The sequence below is a fragment of the Peromyscus maniculatus genome, chromosome 18 (assembly GCF_049852395.1).
Source record: "Peromyscus maniculatus bairdii isolate BWxNUB_F1_BW_parent chromosome 18, HU_Pman_BW_mat_3.1, whole genome shotgun sequence".
Taxonomy (NCBI): domain Eukaryota; kingdom Metazoa; phylum Chordata; class Mammalia; order Rodentia; family Cricetidae; genus Peromyscus; species Peromyscus maniculatus.
In genome coordinates this window covers 16,674,080-16,696,805 of record NC_134869.1, presented here as the reverse complement: position 1 = coordinate 16,696,805, position 22,726 = coordinate 16,674,080, and positions in this window count along the sequence as shown.

The window sequence follows — 22,726 nt, the reverse complement described above, 5'->3', positions numbered from 1 at the left end:
AAATGAAGCCACAAGACTTTGCAATATAACAAAGCTAAGAAGTCAATACACATCAGATGTTCCAGGTCAGGACACTCAGACTTGGATAATTAAATGCCTTGACCAGGAACCTAGATTTGCAGCAACATCAAAGAAGAAATAAAGCCAATCATTCTCTATTTGACCCCAACTCTAGATCTCATCATAGTTAGGATTACTACAGCTGTGATCAAATCTGCCTAAAACTTAATTCATACATGATCCCAATAGACATTCCAATTGGTGTGTGTTTCTAAACCACTTTGGGAATCTCTTTGGTTGTCATGGGAACACACCTCCACCCCTACCTGTTCTGACGTCCCAATGTGTTTCTAGTGTAAGACTTGCATATTAAATCTACTTTATACTCCTTCATATAGAACATGAATCAGGATTGCACTGTCCCTTTGTAGAAGTTCTGGGGCAATGTTTATTTACCTTTGGGGATTTTGAATCCAAAGAAAACTATGCTTCTTGTCTCTTGCCTCTCCAGAAAGCTTTGCACAAGTATGTAGAAGGTATTTCATTTATACGCAAGGGCAAATTCTTGAGAACCTCTTATAATTAAAGTACTTTTAGCATCAGTTTATCTTAGGGCTACCAGAGATCCCTGTACAGCTAAAAAACATACCAATGACAGTTATTTGCTTCTTGTACCAATTCAAATCCCTGATTTTAGAGGTAAGAAAAATACTGTATAGAAAGCTTAAGCAACCAGTCGCTATCACCCATCTCTAGGAATTGGAAGGGAAGAAGCTATGCCATCTACTTCCAATGACCTTGAACACAATAGGACAATGGTGAGATGCTGCCTCCACTCTTTCCTGTCCTAGTAATATAGCCATTACACACACAGAGACACACACACCTCTTTATCTACTTTCAGATTCATGGGCAAATGCTGTGCCTCCTGTCCCCTAAACCCACACCATCTCCTTGATCTCTTCTGCTACTAATCATTAGATAGTCAGTATGGAAATCCCATTAATCCTGTGCTTTTAAGTCCTCGGGGTTTCAGAGCATACATCTGGACAAAGTCCTTCTGGATCTATGTATTTTATAGTCTCTAGACTCTTTTACAGGAATGGTAGCCTTCTCTTAATTTGTCCCTAGGGCTTGCCATAGACATCTGCCCTACTTTCGTCTCTATTGCTGTAATAAAAACAGTCTGACAAATGACAATTTGTGAGGGAAAGGGTTTAATCTGACTCACAGTTCGAGGTTTCCGATCCATCATTTTGGTGAAGTCAAAATGGACCCTTGAAGAAACTGTTTCCATCTACAGTAAGAGCAGAGAGAAAATAAATACGTGCATGCTTGCTTCTGTGCTCACTTTCTCTACTCTTAATGCAACTCAGGACCCAAACCTAAGGAATGGCGCTGCCCACAGTGGGCAGGGTCTTCTCACATCAGTTAAAATATAATCAAGACAGTTCCCCAGAGACACGCACACCAGACACTCAGAGCTAGATAATCCCTTGCTGAGACCTCCTTCCAAGATAATTCTAGATTTTGCCAAATTGACAATTAAAACTAACCATGACAATCGCTTATATTTTATTGAGAGCAGGGATATAATCAAAGTTCTTTTACTCTAAGTTAATAAAGACCTTGGGTGGTTTTTGCTGTTTAAATGTCCCTATTTTAGTTTTTTATAAGAGTCAAAGTCAAGTTCATATCAAACTTAATTGGGAGACAAATATTTTGAGTGATTTGATTATTGTACAAAATCTTAATCTAATGCCTCTTGATTAAGCCAGCTGTCCTATAATTCACACTAGACCTAAATATCATTTAACATTCTGGAAATGTAATAGAGATGCCAGGTTTTTTAATGTTCTGTTTATTAAGAGTTCTCTCTTCCCAGGTGACTCTAGGTACCAGTTGAGGTTTGTTAATACCTTCCCAGAGAAGGAGGAACTATGACTGCTAGGGGGTTTCCCATGAGTGCAGGCAGGGTAACTGGTTCCAGTCACAGAGGGAGATCTGAGAAATTTCACCCACATTGTCACTTCCAAATCAACCCAAAATAAGCCCACTTTGTAAGTAAAAACTGCTTAGTGCATTTTCAGGAGAATATCAAACTTTTACTTTGATATTAGCTTATCATCAAGTTATTTCAAATAAACATGGAAATCCAGTTTTATATATGTGTGTGTATGTATGTATGTATAGTGTTCACTATGAAATTACAATCACATCCTTAAGACAGATTCTTTAACAAGCTCTGCCCACCTTCCATACAGGAGATCTGAAGTTCCCATTTGTGTCTGGTGCTCTCAACAGCAACTCTATGGGTCACTTCTACATTTTACTGACATGAATGTATTGAATGTGGAGACAGAATTTACATTACTTAATGGGAGTGGAAGTTCTTTTAGCCATACTTGTAAGACTAAAGTTAATCCAGAGCCATCAAAAAACACGGATCCTTAGAAAAGATACAAGTAGAAGTAAGTACCCAAGATAAGCACCTACTCAAGTCAAAGTACAAACAAGGCTTTCTCCGGGGACAAATCCAACTGAATACAAGTTATCAATCCAAAATTATAAAATACGTATGGAAACTCACAGCCCTGAGAAAGTAAGCAAAATCAAGGAGGAATTTCTATCTATGAAGAGTTAAGATAATAGAATGATCTAAGATCAAAATTTTAAACTATGAATGTCATTTGATATACTAAAATATGATATACTTAAATATGCTATGATAAACACTATTACAAACAGCAACTTAGGGAGAAAAGTGTTTATTTGACTTATGGGTTACAATGGTCATCATCAAGGAAAGCTAAAGCAAGAACCTAGAGTCAGGAACTGAAGCAGAGACCGTGGAGATTTGTTGCTTACTGGCTTGCTCTCTGGCACACATTCAGCTACTGTTCTTAGACAACCCAGACCCACCTACCTATATGTAGTACCTACCACAGCAGACTCAGACTCCTGCATCAATTAGCTATCAAGACAATGCCCCACACACCTGCCCACAGGCCAATCTGATGGGAGCAAACCTTCAATAGATGTTCCCTCTTCCCAGGTGACTCTAGAGTTGCATCAAGTTGACAGCTAAATCTAGTCATGATGGAAGTAAAAGGAGAGAAAGTATTCATGAGAACAGGGCATTATAGAGAAAAGGACATAAGGTGGGGGGGAGAAGGAAAAATTACAAAAGACAAAACTTTTTGAAATAAATGATGAATTTATTGATTGAATACTTGTTTCTTCCTAAAATCTGATGCTGAAATCTTAACTTCAGAGGTGATGGTACTAGTAGATGAAACATTTGGGAGACAAATAGATAATAAGTAAATTAGTGCCCTATAGAAGCCCAGAATGCTCACTTGACCCTTGTGGGGACACAGTAAAAACAACACTCTTTGAACCATAAAATGAGCCTGCCCTGGTTACCAAATCTACCTGCCAGCATCTTGATGTTGGATCTTCAAGACTATGACGGCAGAACTATGAGAAATAATCTTCTGTTGACAAGATAATTCCGTCGATAACGTAATTCTCTTTATGATGTTTTTCTATAGCAAACAAAGCAGGCCCGAACCCATAGTCTGTGAAATCATCTGTTGACAGCTTAACTAAACAGTGGAGTAGACAAAGACAATAGCTAAAAATAAAATGAGTTATGTGAAAGGTAGGATGCTAAGGTAATCACCTAGGACGAGGAAGACATAACGGCTGAGAAGCATAAAGGGAAGAATGTGCTGCTTTGTCATACATATAAAGGGGTTTCAGGAAAAGGAAAAAGGTAATTTAGAAGAGACAATACTCAGAGAGATAATGACTAAATTTTCTGGAAATAAATAAAAGCATGAGTCATTAGATTTTAAAGGGCATGAGTTCTGGGAACTTTACAAAAGAAAAATATCATACATCATTGTGAACCTAGAGAAACAAAAGTGGAGATGAGTTTTAAAGCTACCTGGGAGAAATGACTTTAACTACCACGAAACAGCAATCAGAATGACAGAGGATGTAATTGGGAAAAACAGATGCCACAAACAGTCAGGAAATACATGAAATGTTCTAACTAAAATAGCTGTCAGACTAGAATTGCCTGCTGTGCCAAGCTAATATTCAAAGCATAAGAGTGAACTACAGACATTTTAAAACACACCCAGAATAAGACTTTGCTCTTCACCTATCAGCTCCCTTCTGCCCGTTGAAAGACCTACTGAAAAACTGAACCTCAGCAAAAACCAAAATGGGAGAGATGAAATGGGAAGCAGAAGTCATGGTGGGAGAAAATTTGATTTCCATTTTCAAATATAAATAAATGGGAACTCTGTAAAATAATAAGCATAGTGACTAATTTTGAAGGGATTTTTAATAACAGTGCACAACCCACATAACCAAATAACAATAACATAAAGGATGAGATGTGTTCAGAAGAGAACTAAAGCCATCTAAATTACTGGCAGTTTTAGGAAAATCATAAGGAGAAAATAAATCAAGTGGAATTAGAAATGGAGGAATATAGTTAAAATTTGTTTTTTATAAAGATTTGACAATAAGATTATGGTCCTATACAAGACCAACATTAATTATTTTAAATGCATTTCTCAAATATTTTCCATCTAAAAAATAAACATTTCAAGAAATTGAAAACAGTATGTCCAGAGATGAAGAAAGTTAACCTATTTCCTTATTAGACATTTATGAGTTGGTTCACACAGAATTAATCATGATATTTAGCATCTAAGGTTAATATTTATTTTCATTAGCACATGTTAATTGTACAAAACAATGGGCTTTTTGATATGACATTTTCATACATTGTGTATAATGTATTTTGATCATATTTGCCTCCCAGTAACCTCTCTTTTTACCAAACTCTAAAATCCCTCATCAAAATCATCTCAGTATTGGGGACCAATGACATGACTCAGTGAGTAAGAGCATGTGCCACCATTCCTACAACCTGGGTTTGATTCCTGGGACTCACAGAGCGAAAGAAGAGAACCAGCTCCCACAGGTTGTATTCTGAACTCTCTGTGTGCACCTTGGCACTTAAGAACCCACACACATACAAAATAAAGACGTAAGACGTTTCATTGAAATAATAATGGTGATCTTAGTAATTCTTCAAACTTTCCAGATTAAAAGGAAATATAAATCCCAGCACAAAAAAAAAGAAGGGATAGACAGAGAAATTCAGAAAGGAAGGAAAGAAGGAAGGGAGGGAGAAGAAGGAAGGAAAGGGGAAAGAAGGAAGGAAGGATATATTTTTCCTAAGAACTCAAAACTTTAAAGAACATCAAGAATAGCATTTCTTTGGAAGGCTGAGTCAAGATGATCCCTTGAGCCCAAGAACTTAAGGCAAACCTGAGGTACATAGCAAGACCCTGTCTGTCTCAAAGAAAAAGGTGAATGACATCAATTCTTCTATCATGGATTTTCAAAGTCTAATAATAATTATTAATTAAACAAGTCATTGATAACATCATTTCCTTACCACCAAGAAAGCCTCTTGTGATGTGTAATCTCACCTGAGAGGGCAAAATGTGTCTACCAAATGATATTCTAATGGTTTCTAGCACTGACTGGTCACTATTGCCATGAGAGAATCACTTTGGCTTGACTACAGACATTCTAACTTTGTTTTTCTTTTTGGTACTTTTGGGAGAGCTAATTGCTACTCACAGAAGCAGTTATTAAGGTCTGAATAGAAAATGTTTAAATTAAAAAATACCATGTTCATATTCAAGAATCATTGTAATTGGTCTATTAAACAGCAGCTTTGCAGCAGGACCTACATTTTTATTTGCTTCATTACTTAAAACGAAATAGCAATTATTAGCTATACTGCGGTGACTAAATATTCAATTGTTTACAACGTCGGTGTTAACAGCTTTGCATTGACTCATTGACAAATTCTATTATCCATTTACTATGAAGTGATAGTGGCTTGGCTGAATTCTCTGCTTCTTATAATGACTTTTAAAAAGACGAAGTTGGAAGAGATACAATGAGGAAGTTGACTGCATTCATCAAGGTAGAGGGGGCTATGACCATGATGGTCAGGCTTATTTCTCCCTCCATATACATCTACTGCTAGTTAACTACGAAACAGCTCCACGTCCCCCTCACTGCAGTGCTTAGACCATGGGAGACCTCTGCCTGGTACAACAAAAGTCTCTATAGCACAGATACAAACAACATGGAAAATCATATGATTGCTCTATTAGCATCTGTTGGAAGCACAGCAATGCTTATTGTCTTGACTGAGGCAAGTCACATAAACAATCCTAAATGTAAAATCCTCTCACAAGGGAGAGATCACAGGGAGAAAGGAGCACCAAGATATACTGGGTGTAGTCATACACTGCACCACACTGAACATGCCAGCATTTTTTTCATGAAAATTAGGAAAGCATCAATTCCACATAAAACTTACATAAGCAATTTTTTCCTACTTATTTATGCAAGAGAAAAAGTGATTTTTGTTTAGAAAAAAAAAAGTCAACTAGATATGACGGCCCATGCCTTTAATCCCAGCACTTAGGAGGCAGAGGCAGGTGGATCCTGTGAGTTTGAGGCCAGCCTGATCTACATAGTGAATTCCAAGATAGCCAGGACTATGTAGCAAGACACTGTTTTTTTAAAAAGGCAAAAAATAGAAAAGTAAGTATAAGTAAAACTTACTGACCTGAAATGTTAGACAATCTAACAAATAATGAAAAGTGATAGTCTACTAAAAAGTAAATTTTGACTTAATATTTTTAAAACCTCAATTGTCTCCTGACCGCCTATTCAAGATGGAATGAAGAGAAATAGTATGTCCACTATCATAGAGAACTTTAAAAGCATGATCATTTACAAGAAAGAAGAGGAGGAGGGGCTGGAGAGGTGGCTCAGAGGTTAAGAGCACTGCTTGCTCTTCCAGAGGTCCTGAGTTCAATTCCCAGCAACCATATGGTGGCTCACAACCATCTGTGATGAGATCTGGTGCCCTCTTCTGGCCTGCAGAGATACATGCAGACAGAACACTGTAGACATAATAAATAAATAAATCTTAAAAAAAAAAAAAAAAAGGAGGAAGAGAAGGAGAAAAAAATCTCAATGGAAATATAAGGGAATTTCAGTGTAAGAATTGGGCATTTCCAGTTCATCATACATTTGGGATAGATAAAATGCTTATGAGGCTGTGTTAGTTATTTTTCATCACTATAACAGGATGCTTGATGATGAGGGAAATAGTTGAACAGGTTAAGGCACTTGCCAACGAGCCTCATGATCTGAATTGGATTCCTGGGATCCACAAGATGGAAGGAGAAAGCCAGCTCCTAGAAGTTGTCCCTTAACCTCCATGTGCATCACACATGGCATGCATGCACACACATGAACACGCACACGCACACATGCACACACAAAACAAATAGATGATAGATAGATAGATAGATAGATAGATAGATAGATAGATAGATAGATAGATAGATGATAGAGATAATAGATAGATAGATAGATAGATAGATAGATAGATAGATAGATAGATAGATAGATAGATAGATAGATAGATGATAGAGATAATAGATAGATAGATAGATAGATAGATAGATAGATAGATAGATAGATAGATAGATAGATGATAGATAGATAGATAGATAGATAGATAGATAGATAGATAGATGATAGAGATAATAGATAGATAGATAGATAGATAGATAGATAGATAGATAGATAGATGTAAAAATGTTAGTACTGAACTAATGCTAGCCACTCTTCGAAAAAGTACCCGAGAAAATAAGCATAAAGAAGGAATGATTTATATTGGCTCATGGTTTATAAGGTTTTAGTCCAAGGTCAGCTGGGCCCAACAATCTTGGCATGATGCTAATCAGAATATCATAGTGGCAAGAGCTGTTCACTTCATGATAGTCGTGAAAAGCAAAACGAAGCAACAGAAAGAAGCCAAGGATAATGCACACCACCAGGGACACACTCACATTGACCTGCTTCCTCCAATAGTTCCCACCTCTGAAATTCCTTCCCCCAGTAACGCTATACAATTATGGTTCCAATAAGGGATTAAGCCATTGATGAGGCCAGAGCTGTCACTCACTATCCAATCGCTTCTCAATATCTCCTACCCTGAACACGATGCATTATGGGCCAGTCCTTTGAATAAATGAGCCTTTGTGGGCAAAACTTCACACCCAAACTGGAACAGAGGCAGAGGCTCAAATATTGAAGTTTTAACTAATTTTGCCCCTAAAATCTGCTAAAATCAACAGCATGTTAGCAAGCCTCAAGATTTGCATTTCAAACTCTTGGAGTTTAGTAAGCTACTATCCTTCATTTTAAGTCTTTAAAAAGTTTTAATGTTGTGGAGTTGTAGCAAGAAACCCCTAAGTTCCTAAACTACTGGTATTTGAGACTCACCTTTCTTGTTTTTGTTCAAGGAAGTAAGTTTTCAATTTTTTTCACATTTTTTTTTATTTACTAGGAACAGGGATTGGGGGCTTTGTCGCACAGGACACATGAAGAGAGCAAAGGACAGCCTGCAGGAGTGGGTTCTCTCCTTCTACCATATGGATCTCAAGGATCAGACACAGTCAATGGGCTTAGTGGTAGGCATCTTTGCTGGCTGAGCTCTCTCACCAGCCCTCAAGGAACTAAATGTCATCATAACAATTCTAACGATAGAGCAGGGTCACAAATTAGAAGGCCCACAGTCCTTGGTTTTTTTCACATGTCAAAGATGCTTGGCTATCAGCAGCTTTGTAAAGGTAGGGACCATAAAGACCCCAAATAGTTTTGCATGCCAAATTCTAAGCTAAAACTACATGATTCCAAAGAGGCTTCTAAATATCCAGATTCAGAAGTATATGTAGGAATTTTAGTGCCACAATCACAAGAAAGGTCAGGAATTAAAATAAGTTCCAAGCTGGGAAAATGTCTGAATAGGGAAAGAGTTTGCTGTGCGGTCATGAGGACCTGGGTTCAATCCCAGATGTAAAGAGCCTGGTGCAGGTGGTGTACACTTGTAAGTTAATTACTGGGGAGGTGGAGACAGGAAGATGATGGGGCCTTTTTGGTCAGTCACTCTAGCTGAATAGCTAGAGCTCCAGGTTCAGTGAGAGACCCTACCTCAAAAAAATAATTCCTCGGTTGAAGACACCCCAATGTCAAGTTCTAGCCTACACCTGCACACACATGAGCACACAGAGAAGTTAAAATGGATAGCTTATCCTCGAGAAATATATTTCAAGATCCCACATTCATGTCAACATTGAAAGAACTCTCAATGTTCACTCGTTCAATAACCATCGTGGAATCTCACCAATAAGTACCTCTCTTTAGTCTTCTAAGAAATTTAATGTAAGCTTTTCTCAAAGAATAGCTTACAAATCTGTAGTTCCATAGGGCTTAATTGATGGCTAGATGACATATAGATAATCAAATAAGTTTGAAAAGCACTGAGTTAGAATGAGGTTATTTACAGAGCTATTAAAAGATCGTGATACATCAAGAATCCCCAAGGAAGAGATGCAGCATGCAATCCTTCCAAGACTCACTTGCCTACTGACTGATTTTCATTTAGGACAAGTGAGACTGTTGTTCCACAGAGGAAAAGTGCTAAATTAGACTTCAGCCAGGGAAGCAGGCAGGTGAACCGCAGATCTTCACCTCTCCCTCCACCCCTCCAAATGCAATCCCCCAGTCTCATTCCCGGCTCTGTAGCAGACCACCTGCTCAGTCTCCCTCTCTTCTGCCCCCATGTCTAATGCATCAACCAGATCTTCCTGTCCTAACTTCCCTCCCCCACTCATTACTTTAGCTCAGCCCCCAACTCCAAAAGGCATTCCCTGGGAACCCACAGGCCACTTAAGCCAGAGAATCAGGTAGGTCAACTGTGGATCTTCACATTCCCCTCTCTTCCTCCAAATCCAGCCCCACAGCCTCATCCCCAGCTCTGGAACAGACCTTCTGTTAAGGCATCTCTGTACTCTCTACCTCCATCCCCAGGGGACTAAGCAGATCCTGGTGGAACATCCTCCTTTCCTTCGTTCTGTGGACTCCCTTAACCCCCAACCTCTGCCAGCTCATCCTCATTCCTGAGTGTCAGCTCCCAATACCTAGAAACACGTTTAACCTGGAATCCAGTAGCCACACCTAGCAGGATCCTAGAAGAATTTCCTACCAGGCAACACAGCTACCACACTCTTTAAACCAGCAAGGGCAACAGAAACCAAGGAGCAAAACAACCAAGAAAAACAAGAGCAGACATCAGCACCTAGACTCTACACAACAGGCTGTGAGTATTGTAACAAAACTGAAGCACAGGAAAAAGACCTTAAAATAGCTTTATGAATATAATAGAGGTCCTTAAAAAGAAAATAAATACATCCCTTAAAGATAACAGCAGAAGGAAATTAATAAAACTGTTCAAGACCTGAAAGAGGAAATAGAATCAATACAGAAATCCAAACTGAGGAAAATCTGGAAAAATTTAGAAACTTGAACGGGAACTACAGAGGCAAGCTTCATCTACAGAATATGAGAGATGGAGAGAGAATCTCAGGCATTAAAGATACAAGAGAAGATACATTATAGGTGAAAGAAAATGTTAAATAAAAAAAAAACTGACACAAAGCATCCTGGAAATCAGGGACACTATGAAAAGACCAACCTAAGAGTAATAGGAATAGAGGAAGGTAAAAAAAAACCGGTCAAAGGCATAGAAAATATTTTCAACAAAATCATCGAAGAAAATTTCCCTAAACTAAAAATGGAGATCAGTTGTTCAGTCTCCAGGAGTTTATGAGTTTTCTGTTATTGTTGATATTCAGCATTAAATTTTGGATTCTATTTTGTCAGATATTAAAATGGACTGGCTTGTTCATTAGGTTCATTTGCTTGGAATATCTTTTTCCAACTCTTATCAAGGTAAAAGAAGCATACAGAACACCAATTAGACTGAACTAGAAAAGAAATTCTCCTCTGCACATAATAATCATAAATGTACAGAACAAAAAAAGAATACTAAAAACTTCAAGGAAAAAGACAAGTAATATTTAAAGGCAGACCTATTAGAATAACACCTGATTTCTCAGTGGAGATTCTAAAAGTCAGAAGGAACTGACCACATGTTCTACAGACTCTAAGAGACCACAGATGCCAGTCCAGATACTATACCTAGGAAAACTTTCCATCACAATAGATGGAGAAAATAGGATATTGCACAATTTAAAAAAAAAATTAAGCAATATCTACCTACAATTCTAGGCCTACTGAAGGTGCAAAAAAAAAAAAACCCACAGTCAAGAAAACACAAGGAATAAATAATTCCAGACCAGCGAATAAAAACAGGAGAAACACACACATATCACCAGAGGGGGGAAAAAAGGAAAAATAAAACAGTAATTAACAAACATTGTTCATTGATATCATCTCTTAACATCAATTCCCCAATAAAAAGGCACAGACTAACAGAATGAATGAGAAAATAGGTTCCATCCATCTGCTACATCCAAGAAACATGCCTAAACATCAAGGATATTATCACCTCAAGAAAAAAGGTTGGAAAACTATATTCCAAGCAAATGAACCCAAGGCTCAAGCCAACACAGCCATTTTATTATCTGACAAAATATAATTCAAAAACTAAAGATAAATTTCAACAACAGAAAGCTCCTGGAAACTGAACAACTCTCTACTGAATGAAAAATGTCAAGACAGAAATTACAGACTTTCTAGAATTGAATGAACATGAATATACAACATACCCAAACTTGTGGGACACGATGAAGACAGTTCTAAGAGGTAAGTTCATAGCACTAAGTTCCTACAGGAAAAAAACTGGAGAGATCTCATGTTCTTAACACTACAACTGAAAAAGCTCAAGAACAAAAAGAAGAAATCACACCCAAAAGTAAACAGCAAGAAATAATCGAACTAGGAGCTGAAATCAATAAAATAGAAACAAAGCAACAACAACAACAAAAGAGTTGATTCTTTGAGAAAAATCAACAAAATTGACAATCTCTTAAAAATCAACTAAAAGATAAATTAACAAAATTAGAAATGAAAGGGGAACATAACAGACACTGAGGAAGTCCAGATATTCTGAAGGATATAGTTTAAAAAACTGTACTCCGTCAAACTGGAAAATCTAAAATAAATGGATAATTTTCTCCATAGATACCACTTACCAAAGTTAAATCAAGATCAGATAAACAATTTAAACAGACCTATAACCCCTAGTGAAACAGTCACTAAAAGTCTCCCAACCAAAAAAAAGTCCAGAGCCAGATGATTTTAGCACAGAATTCTACCAGAATTTCAAAGAATAGTTAATACCAATACTCCTCAAATTTATTCCACAAAGTAGAAATAGAAGGATCACTACCCAAATTCATTTTATGTGCCTAGTTACTCTGATACTCAAATCACATAAAGACCCAACAAAGAAAGAGAATTACAGATCAATATCCCTTATGATGATAGACACAAAAATTCTCAATTAAATACTTGCAAGCTGAATCCAAAAACACATCAAAAAGATCAACTACTGTGATCAAGTAGGCTTAATTCCAGAGATATAGGGATGGTTCAGCATTCATGAATTGAAAAATTTAATCCACCATATAAACAATCTGAAAGACAAAAAAAGAAACCTCATGATCATCTCATCAGGTGCCAAAAAGGTCTTTGACAAAATTCAACACCCCTTCATGATAGAAATTCTGGAGAGATTAGGGACACGGTAAGCATACCTCAATAAAATAAAGGCAGTTTATGGCAAACCCATAGCCAACATCAACTTAAATGGAGAGAAACTCAAAGCAATTGCACTAAAATTAGGAACAAGGTAAGGCTGTCTACTCTTTCCTTACCTATTTAATATAGTACCTGAAGTCTTAGCTAGAGCAATAAGACAACTGAAGAAGATCAAGGAGATACAAATTAGAAAGGAAAAAGTCAAAGTATCTTTATTCACAGACGATATGATAGTATACATAAAAGATCCTAAAAATTCCACTGGGAAACTCCAATAGCTGATAAACACATTCAGCAAAGTAGTTAAATATAAAATTAAATCACAAAAATCAGTAGCCCTCCTATTTACAAAGGAAAAATGGACTGAGAGAAAAATCAGGGAAACAACACCTTTCACAATATCCTCAGACAATATAAAATATCTTAGGGTAACTCTATCCAAGCAAGTTTAAGACTTGTATGATTAAAAACTTTAAGACATTGAAGAAAGAAATTGTAGAAGATACCAGAAGAGGGAAAGATCTCCCATGCTCACACATCAGTAAGGTTAACATGATAAAATGCCCATCCTATCAAAGGCAATCTACAGATTCAATTCAGTCCCCATCAAAATTCCAACGTAATTCTTCACAGATCTTGAAAGGACAAGTTTCAGCTCCATATGGAAACACAAAAAACCCAGGATGGCTAAAACAATCCTGAACAATAAAAGAACTTCTGGAGGTATCACCATCCCTGGTTTTTTAAGTTGTACTACAAAAGGTGTAGTAATAAAAACCGTGTGTTTTTTGGCATAAAAACAGGTGTGTTGATCAATAGGACTGGATAGAAGACCATGAAATAAATCCACACACATATATGGACACCTGATTTTTAATAAAGATACCAGAAATACATACTGTAAAAAAAAAAAAAAAAAAGAGCATCTTCAACAAATGGTGCTGGTCAAACTGGAAACCTATATGTGAATAGATCTATACTTACCACCCTACACAGAACTCAAGTCCAAATGGATCAAAGACCTCAACATAAAACCAGACACACTAAAACTGAAAGAAGAGAAAGTGAGGAACAGCCTTGAATGCATTGGCACAGGAGAAGATTTTCTGAACAGAACACCATTAGCACAGGCACTAAGATCAACAATTAATAAATGAGACCTCATGAAACTGAGATGCTTCTGTATGATAAAGGATACCATCATTTAGAGAAACCTGAAGCCTACCTAATAGGAAAAGATTTCCATCAACTACACATCTGATAGAAGACTAATACCCAAAATATATAAAGAACTCAAGGAACTAGATATCAAGAAAACAAATAACCTGGTTGAAAATGAGATGTGTATCTAAACAGAGAATTCTCAATAGAGAAAACTCAAATGAATGAGAAACACTTAAATTTCAACATCCTTAGTTATCAAGGAAATGCAAATCAAAACTACTTTGAGATTCCATCTTAAGCCTGTCAGAATGGCTAAGATCAAAAACCTAAGTGACAGCTCATGCTGGTGAGGAAGTGGAATAAGATGAATAATCATGCATTGCTGATTGGAGTGCAAACTCATACAACCACTATGGACATCAGTGTGGCAGTTCCTCAGGAAGGTGGCAATAGATCTACCTCAAGATCCACCTATACCACTGTTGGGCATATACCCAAAGGATGCTTCATCCTACCAAGAGACAATGGTTCAACCATGTTCATTGCCGCTATATTCATAATAGCCAGAAACTGAAAACAACTTAGATGTCCCTCAACAAAATACATAAAGAAAATATGGTACATTCACACAATGGAGTATTACACAGAAAATTTAAAAGGGTAACATCATGAAATTTACAGGCAAATGAATGGAACTAGAAAAAAAAATCATCCTGAGTGAGGTATCCCAGACTCAAAAAATGAATATGATATGTATTCACTTATATGTGGATATTAGCTCTAAAGTCAATAATAACCAAGCTATAATCCATAGAACCACATACATACTGTAAAAAAAAAAAGATCATCTAAATATGGTGATATTTTATTTGTATTAAAATGTTATTTGTATGTTAATAAATAAAGTTCCCCGGGGGTCAGAGCTATTAGCAAGCCATAGGAAAGCTGGGCAGTGGTGGCATACACTTGTAATCCCAGCACTTGGTAGACAGAGCTAGGTAAGTCTCTATGTGTTCAGGGATACACCCAATATTGGATACACATGCCTTTAATCTCAGTACCAATCATAGAAAACCTGGAAGTCTATACAGTCAGGCCGTGATGAGCCGGTCATGAGGTTGGGTTTACAACCAATGAGAAGGCAGAACAGCAGCTCTATATAAAGACTTTAACACAGGAAGTAGCTCTGGTTCGGAGAGGTAGGACCACTGCAGGAGGAAGGGTAAGGTTTTAGCTCTTAGCTCTAACCTCTTGGCTTTCTTCTTTGCATAGATTCTGTGTTTCTTATTTAATAAGACAGTTGGTTACTTCTACAACAGACAGAAGGGGGAGAGTAAAAAGCTAGAGGGAAAAGATAGATCTCATTGGGAAATGGAAATAGAATAAATAGTTATGGATGGATGAGGGAGTGCTGGAATGGGAAGCTAAAGAGGAGAGGTAGCGAGAAGGCATTGTGGGAGGGAATACAGAGAGAAACATCTAAAATTAGGAGGCATTTGTGGGGTAGTATGGAAAACTAATGTTAGTAGCTTTCTAAAATATATACATGTATGAAGGTGATCTAAATGAAACCGCCAAATAATGGAGGAGACAGAATCTCAACTGGCCACCTCTTGTCACCAAATGAGGCTTTTAGTACCGGGATTAGGCTACATCTAATTGAGTTTGGCACTTCAGGAATCCCCAAACAACCCAGGTTATTGCTAAGACTATAGTTTGCTCTCCAGAAACTGACAGCAAGGTCCCATCACTGAAGACAACACCTACACAGCTCATTGAACATGGAGATGTCGATCCGGTGCCTACCTAGAGCCTTCACCAGTCCATTCCAGCATTTTGGTGAAGGAATATACTCTGGACACTCTCAAAAGAGAAATGGAAACACCAAGCCAGCCACAGACCCTTTATCTACAATGGTGTACTACCTACAAGATACGCTAGGCCAATGGAGACACCAGTAACCAATTTGACTTAAGACCTACTCCATGAAATTGAACCCGTACCCAACACTGCTGGGTCCTCCTACATAAGTTAGCAACTGAGAAAATGCTCCATAGACATGCCCACAGGCCAGTCTTATGGAGGCAATTCCTCATTGAAGAGGCCCTCTTCCCAAGTATGTCTAGGTTGTGTCAAATTGACAAAAACTAACCAGCACAGACAATAATGACCATTATACCACTGATGCAACCAAGGTTCTGTGGAACTCCTTACTCTTCATCTGCTTAAAACCAAATTTAAATAATTATTTGATAATGTGATCAATTATTACACCATTATCAGAAATTTATGAAAAGAAAGGAAAAGATAGCAGAAAATTGACGATGAATGCCTTTATTATCCATATTGTATTCTATGATCACATCGTACAGGTACAGTGAATGCTGACCCAATCTCAGATCTCATCGACACTGAAACAATACTTGTAAATGAGATGAGTTAGCAGTTTTCCTGGAAAGCCAATCCAGCTAGAACAAATGTTACCCAAGCTCTATTAGAAAGAGCCAAAATGGATGCCCTTCAGGAGACACAGGAGTCAGTAAAATTGAGACACCAACAGTGATGAACACGAAGTTGGGCTGAGTGTCCACAGCTCTCGGCTCAGTTGGAGAGAAAGACATTTCTCATCTTCTTTGCTACTAGGTGAAGCGGCCTGATAGAGCGGTGATGGTTCAGTGTCTAGCTAAGGATAGGGTGAGACAAACAAGTCAGGCTAGCCACCAAACCAAAATACTTTCTCAGTGAGGTCTACCCTGATGTCATCCCAAACACTGTAACACTCCCTCTCCTCTCACGCCTCTAATCCTGTCCCTGGTACCCCAACCTGCCCAGCCTGAGGTTATTCTGTAACTTGTGTTATCTCGTAACACGTTCTATAGTTTACATGTCTGTAACCCTTCATGTTACTGTCTAAATCCTAAACATAGGCTAAAAACAGCTGCACGAATATTTACGGAATTGATATGGAAATTTAAGTGCTCAAAACTCTGGTCATGGGAAAGCTCCCTCCCTGAGACTTCCGAATCTGTACACCCTGACAGAGACTGCCTCTGTGTGCATGTTTCCCTGGGAGAGGAAGGAATGGTATAGGAAGCAGTTGACAGCTCCCAGCCTGATCACAGTGTCACTGTCTATTGCCACCCTTCTATGACTTGCCCTCTGTAATCAGAAAGGCTTCAGTGGGCAAGGAAATTCCTCTTCTGACAGAGTTCTCTAGCACAGGACCTTAAACTTTCTCCCTCCATCGTCGCTCTTTACCTGAGAAAATGCTCAGTTTTTACAGGTATATATTATTTTTGAATTATGTTTAACATTTTTTGAAATTGAAATAAAATAACATTGTTTTCCATCTTCCCTTCTCTTCTCCCAAACCTTTCCCTGTACACACCCCTCTGATCTCTCTCCAATTCATGACCCCTTTTTCTTTCATTGGTGCCCTGCAGTAATATAGGTATATATTGCTGATCTATGAATACAACTTGCACAGTCATATAACGTTACTTGTATTTATATTAGCCTCGCCTCTCACACTGTTCCTCCCACCCCACCCCCACTTGCCTCCTTAGTCCCCCTGGCCAATTTCCCTTCTGCGCTCATTTACTATACATGCACAATTTTAGGTATCTATATAAAAATCTGAAAATTACAAAGGAGAAACCATATGATTGTCTATTGAAGGCTGCTTTATTTAGATTAAATTAATTAATTAATTAATTAAATGTGATCATCTACAGTTGCATCTACTTCCCTGCAAACAACATGACTCCATTCTTTCTTTATGGCTGGGGAAAAATTCCACTATGGAAATATCATATGTTTTCCTTATTCATCCTTCTCTTGTTGGGCAACTATGTTGGTTCTGGAACTTGGCTGTTGTCAATGGTACTGCTGTAGCTAGAGTTTTCCTGGTCCTGCCTGGCCCACAGTCAGGGCAAATGTCTCTCACCCACCAGTCCTGCAGCCGCTCAGACCCAATCAAACACACAGAGCCTTATATTACTTAAACTGTTTGGCCTAATGGCTCAGGCTTCTAGCTATCTAGTTCTTACATGCTAAATTAACCCACTTCTATAAATCTATACCTTGCCACATGGCTCGTGGCTTACCAATATCTTACATGTTGGTACTCATGGCGGTGACTGGCAGCGTCTCCTCCTCTCTGCCTTTCTGTTCTCTCCAATTCTCCTCTCTGCTAGTCCCACCTATACTTCCTGCCTGGCTACTGGCCAATCAGTGTTTTATTTATCAACTAATCATCCACAGCATACTGCAGTAAATGTTGATATGCAAATGTCTGTGATAGGTTGACTTGGACCCAGGAGTAAGTAGTACCATAGGTCATATGGTAGACCTATTTCTGCTTTTTTGGAGAAACCACAATGCTGATTTCCACAGAGGCTGAGTAAGTATACACTACTCTGACCGGCAGTGTACACATCACACCAACATTTGCTGTTGTTTGTTTTCTTAATGGCTACCATTTTGACTGGCATAAGATAAAATCCCAAGGTAGTTTTGATTTGCATTTCTCTGATGGGTAGTAAGGCTAAACATTTTCTCATGTGTACTGGCTATTCCCAGTCCATGTGCTGTGAGCTGTGTTTGGTTTAAGCCCATTTGTTGACTGAGTTGTTTATTTTCTCATTGTTTAGTTTTTCAAGTTCTTTTTATACTCCCTATACTATTCTTCTGTCAACTGTAGAGCTTCGCCTGAGGAATTTGCATGCGGACCCAGGTCTACAAGTGTATAAAGTAGGCATACAAACCAAACATTTAGTGATAATAAATCATAAAGAAACTTATTTTAAGACAATTTTAGTCCACATATCATTTTCTTACTTATTAAAGATGATAGCTATGCTTGTTTATTTTTATACAAATAATTAAACCTTGGCTGAATATTTTGGTACTGCAGAATGTAGAAGATCTTTAATATTTTCCAGAGTTGTTCAAGATCTTCATTTTATGATTTTCAATATGTAACACAAAATGTCAGAAATGTGTTTAAGCCCATTGCAAAAATTGTTGGAAATTCTATCTTAATTCCAAGACAAAAAAATGTGTTTAATGACTTTATGAAATTCAAGTCAGCAACTCAAACAGCGTTTTTTTAAATCAAACATTTTAACATAACACAATCCAAGAATATACTAATTTGATACTTACATACTGAGAAATGACAGTAGGAAAATATTGAAAGTCTTTCCTTTCCAAAATTAAACCATTATTTTAAGATCTGAGAACTTTATATGTATACCAAAAACCCCTCCATTCAGAGCATTCAGTAGTGTTGATTCTGAGGCAAGGTATTAGTGTTGTGTAGCATGAAGCCATGCTCAGTGCAAAGTGTACATGTTGGGTGTTCTCAACCAAGTTCTCATGTGGTGTAAAATAGGTGAGCATTGCCAGAAACACATTGGATTCACTATGTGTTTGATTTGGAATTGATTTTGGTCGTGGCACTCTCGGGAGCCTTAAAGATGTCTCACAAGCCCTACGTTTATTTATGCGCCCCTGTGTGGTAACACAACCCACAGTTTAAGTGCTGCATTATGGAAGCCTTCTTATGGGATTCCATTCATCTAGGCCTTCCCTGCATTCAAAATCTCAACACAGAACCCAGAGCGACTCTAAAACATACATAAATATTAGATCCCTTTTCAACCCTGGTAGGCTTATATTTTCCTCAAATTTTAACACCAAAGTCGTCCTAATCAACTGCAAGACTGTGTATAATCTGGCTTTCCATGCCCTATAGCAAGAAATCCATGGGAGTCTACTTAAGGGGTATAATGAATTTATTAGGACATAAATTGGAAAAGACAACTCACTAAACAGAGTAGGCAAATCCTCACAGGGTCCTGGAAGGTTGAGATCCTGCCCCATGATGTTCCTGCCATCTCAATCTGTCTGCACAATCCAAGCCCACAAGGGAGAGGAGAGAGCCAGTGTACATGACTCTCAGATCTTAAGGGTAGCCCCAAGGCCACACCCCTGGGGCTGGTACTTCAAGGTCATAAGTAGAACAGGTATCTACTACATCTCCCCTTTTTGTTTAAATAAGAAAGTTCGAACCTAATACAAAGCTATATGCAATAGGAATGATTATCAAGTATTGTCTAGGAGAGGGGAAAGGTAATAATATAAATAAAATAGAAATACAAGAACAACATCAAACAAGAGACACATACTAAATATCCAGAAATGTCCAGACCATAGGTAAATGGCATATTATAGAGATTATTCCAATAGCTGGCCTATCCTGAAGAATCTAACTTTAGTTCCTAAAATATTCTCAGCTAAGATGCAAAGGGAGTATAACTACAACTGTCTAGTCTTCAACCCCATCAAAGACCTGAGAAGGAAAATAGTATTACCTGAGAAAACAGGAAGTACAAACAAGCAATTTCGAAAAAGTTGCAAGAATAGACAGGGACATCTGGCAGCCTGGACAGTCACCTAATGTTTCTCAGCACTGTTTGGGGCATCCATATTTGGCTACAGGCCTAGAGTATCTGACAGACCATTATTAGAAGCAGGAATTTTGAAAGGCTGTCTCACCCTGTCTTGGCAAGGTCCAGCAGTTGCTTTTCTTTGTGTCCTGCTCATCCAGAAAGGACAGCATTCATGTCAGAAGCTAAGGCATGGATAGTTCTTTGCCCAGCAGGCCATTTTGTGCCCAAGAAGAAGACAAACTTCCATATGGAGTGTCTTTGAAGCCCAACATTCTCTAAGGAATAGATCAGTGCTGCCAGGAGCAATCATGTCTTTCATCAACAGAATTCTAAGTTATTAAAACATTTAAATGCCATATTCTCTATGTCTATGGAGTGTTGGAAGATCACCTATCCATCTGACAAATATTTCTGTAAATCTGGAAAACCTAACTAATGTAACTATAGATATGACAGCATGGGTGACTATTAATCGGTAAGTCTTATCTACCTAAATAACCTAAGGACTAAAGCTTCACATTATCAAGGTAAACAATCTGTAAACAGATGTACAGTATAAAAGGACAATGACCTCAAAATTGTGGCAATATATAAAATATCTTAAATGGAGGTAGAAATGTACAGGGCAATATGACAACAATATCCTTAATATGTGTCAATATACAAAATATCCTAAACAAAGGTAGAAAATACAGACAGTATGACAAATATAATTTTACATTTGTATCAATATATAAAACATTTCAAATGCAAGTAGGAACATGTGTATAATATGACAATTATAGTTTTAAACTTGTATCAATATACAAGTTATCTTAAACAGGAATAGAAAAATAGTTTACATTTGTATCAATATACAGGAATCCATATCAGTGCAAATTATCTAAAGCTGATAGTTTGCTAAATTAGTTTACTAGTAGATACAATAATCTACCTTAATATCCTATACCTATCTATTCCCCTTTTTTCTTTTCCAAAAGAGAACCCTAAGTCTAAATTTTATTGTTCCACCCCCAACCCTATTACAACTCATCCATAACCCTGAGAAAATAAAACCTTTTGGGAGAGAGGCCGTTGTTTTCTTAAAATTGCTTCCTGCTGTCTGGGGGTGACAGTATCTCTGTGGGATCCTGTAAGAAAGCTAAATAATTAAGTCTCAAGAGGACTAGCTGAACATTTGTAGCCAGTCTCAGAGTAATGGGTAAGGTTATCTGAGGTTCTGGCTAGAAGTGTAATATGATGGGCAATCTCATGTTGGAACTGTCCTGAAGAATTATCAGTCCAAAGCTGATCATTGAACAGTGTTCTTAGGTACAATGGCATCTTTCTGGACTGAGTAGAATTGTTGTGGGGCCCCATCTTCTTTCTGGAGACTTCAGAGATTGCTATTGGAAAGACTTATTTTTCACTGTGGAAGACTTGAACATTATTGGTATCAAAATGGAAAGTTAGAATCTTAAGATGACATGACATGCAAGGAAGGATTCCCAGAAATCAAGAATAAGCATGGAGAAAATAGAATCTTGACAACATTGGTCCCTGGGTTATTGGTTTTCCTCTGTCCCACACCAGTTGGCTCTTCTGATATGATACAGAATCTCTTAATTTTTCTTTTAGCAACATGCTTGGGTTTAGAGAAGGAGAGAGCCACATTCCAACTCCAAAGTCAGCTTGATTTATAATTGAATTGGGACCATAACTTTTCTAGAGTTAAAGAGATGTAGATGTTAGGCAGTGAGATATTACCCTGTGGAGTATATTAGTACCAATAGGTCCTTCCTTGCCGTAGATGTCTAGGTGTCCAAGGCCTTTTGATTTCTTGAAGATGGGTATTCCTATCATCCTGTAAAGACAAAAAACAGAACCCTGCCCCAACCCTTGTTTGTTAAGTTTTTCTTACAACTTGTAGAATTGTCACATTGGTGGATGAGCTATCACTTCTCATCAAGGGGTTTCTCCTGTTAGAATCGAATTTTTATTAATTTTGTTGGTATCCATAGTTTTTCTTCTCCTGCAGAAACAAAGACAAAACCCCTCCCCAACATAGGACATGTCCTGATATCCATTCTGAGGTCAACACATGTTTGAAGTAAACAAACTGGCTAACTCAGTTGGTAGAGCATGAGACTCTTAATCTCAGGGTCATGGGTTCGTGCCTCATGTTGGGCCATAAATTGGAAAAGACAACTCACTAAGCAGAATATGCACGTCCTCACAGGGTCCTGGAAGGCTGAGGTCCTGTCCCACACTTCTCTACTTCCTGAGTCAGTCTGCACCATCCAAGCCCACAAAGGAGAGAAGAGAGCCAGCATATGTGCCTCTCAGGTCTTAAGGGTAGCCCCAAGGCCACGCCC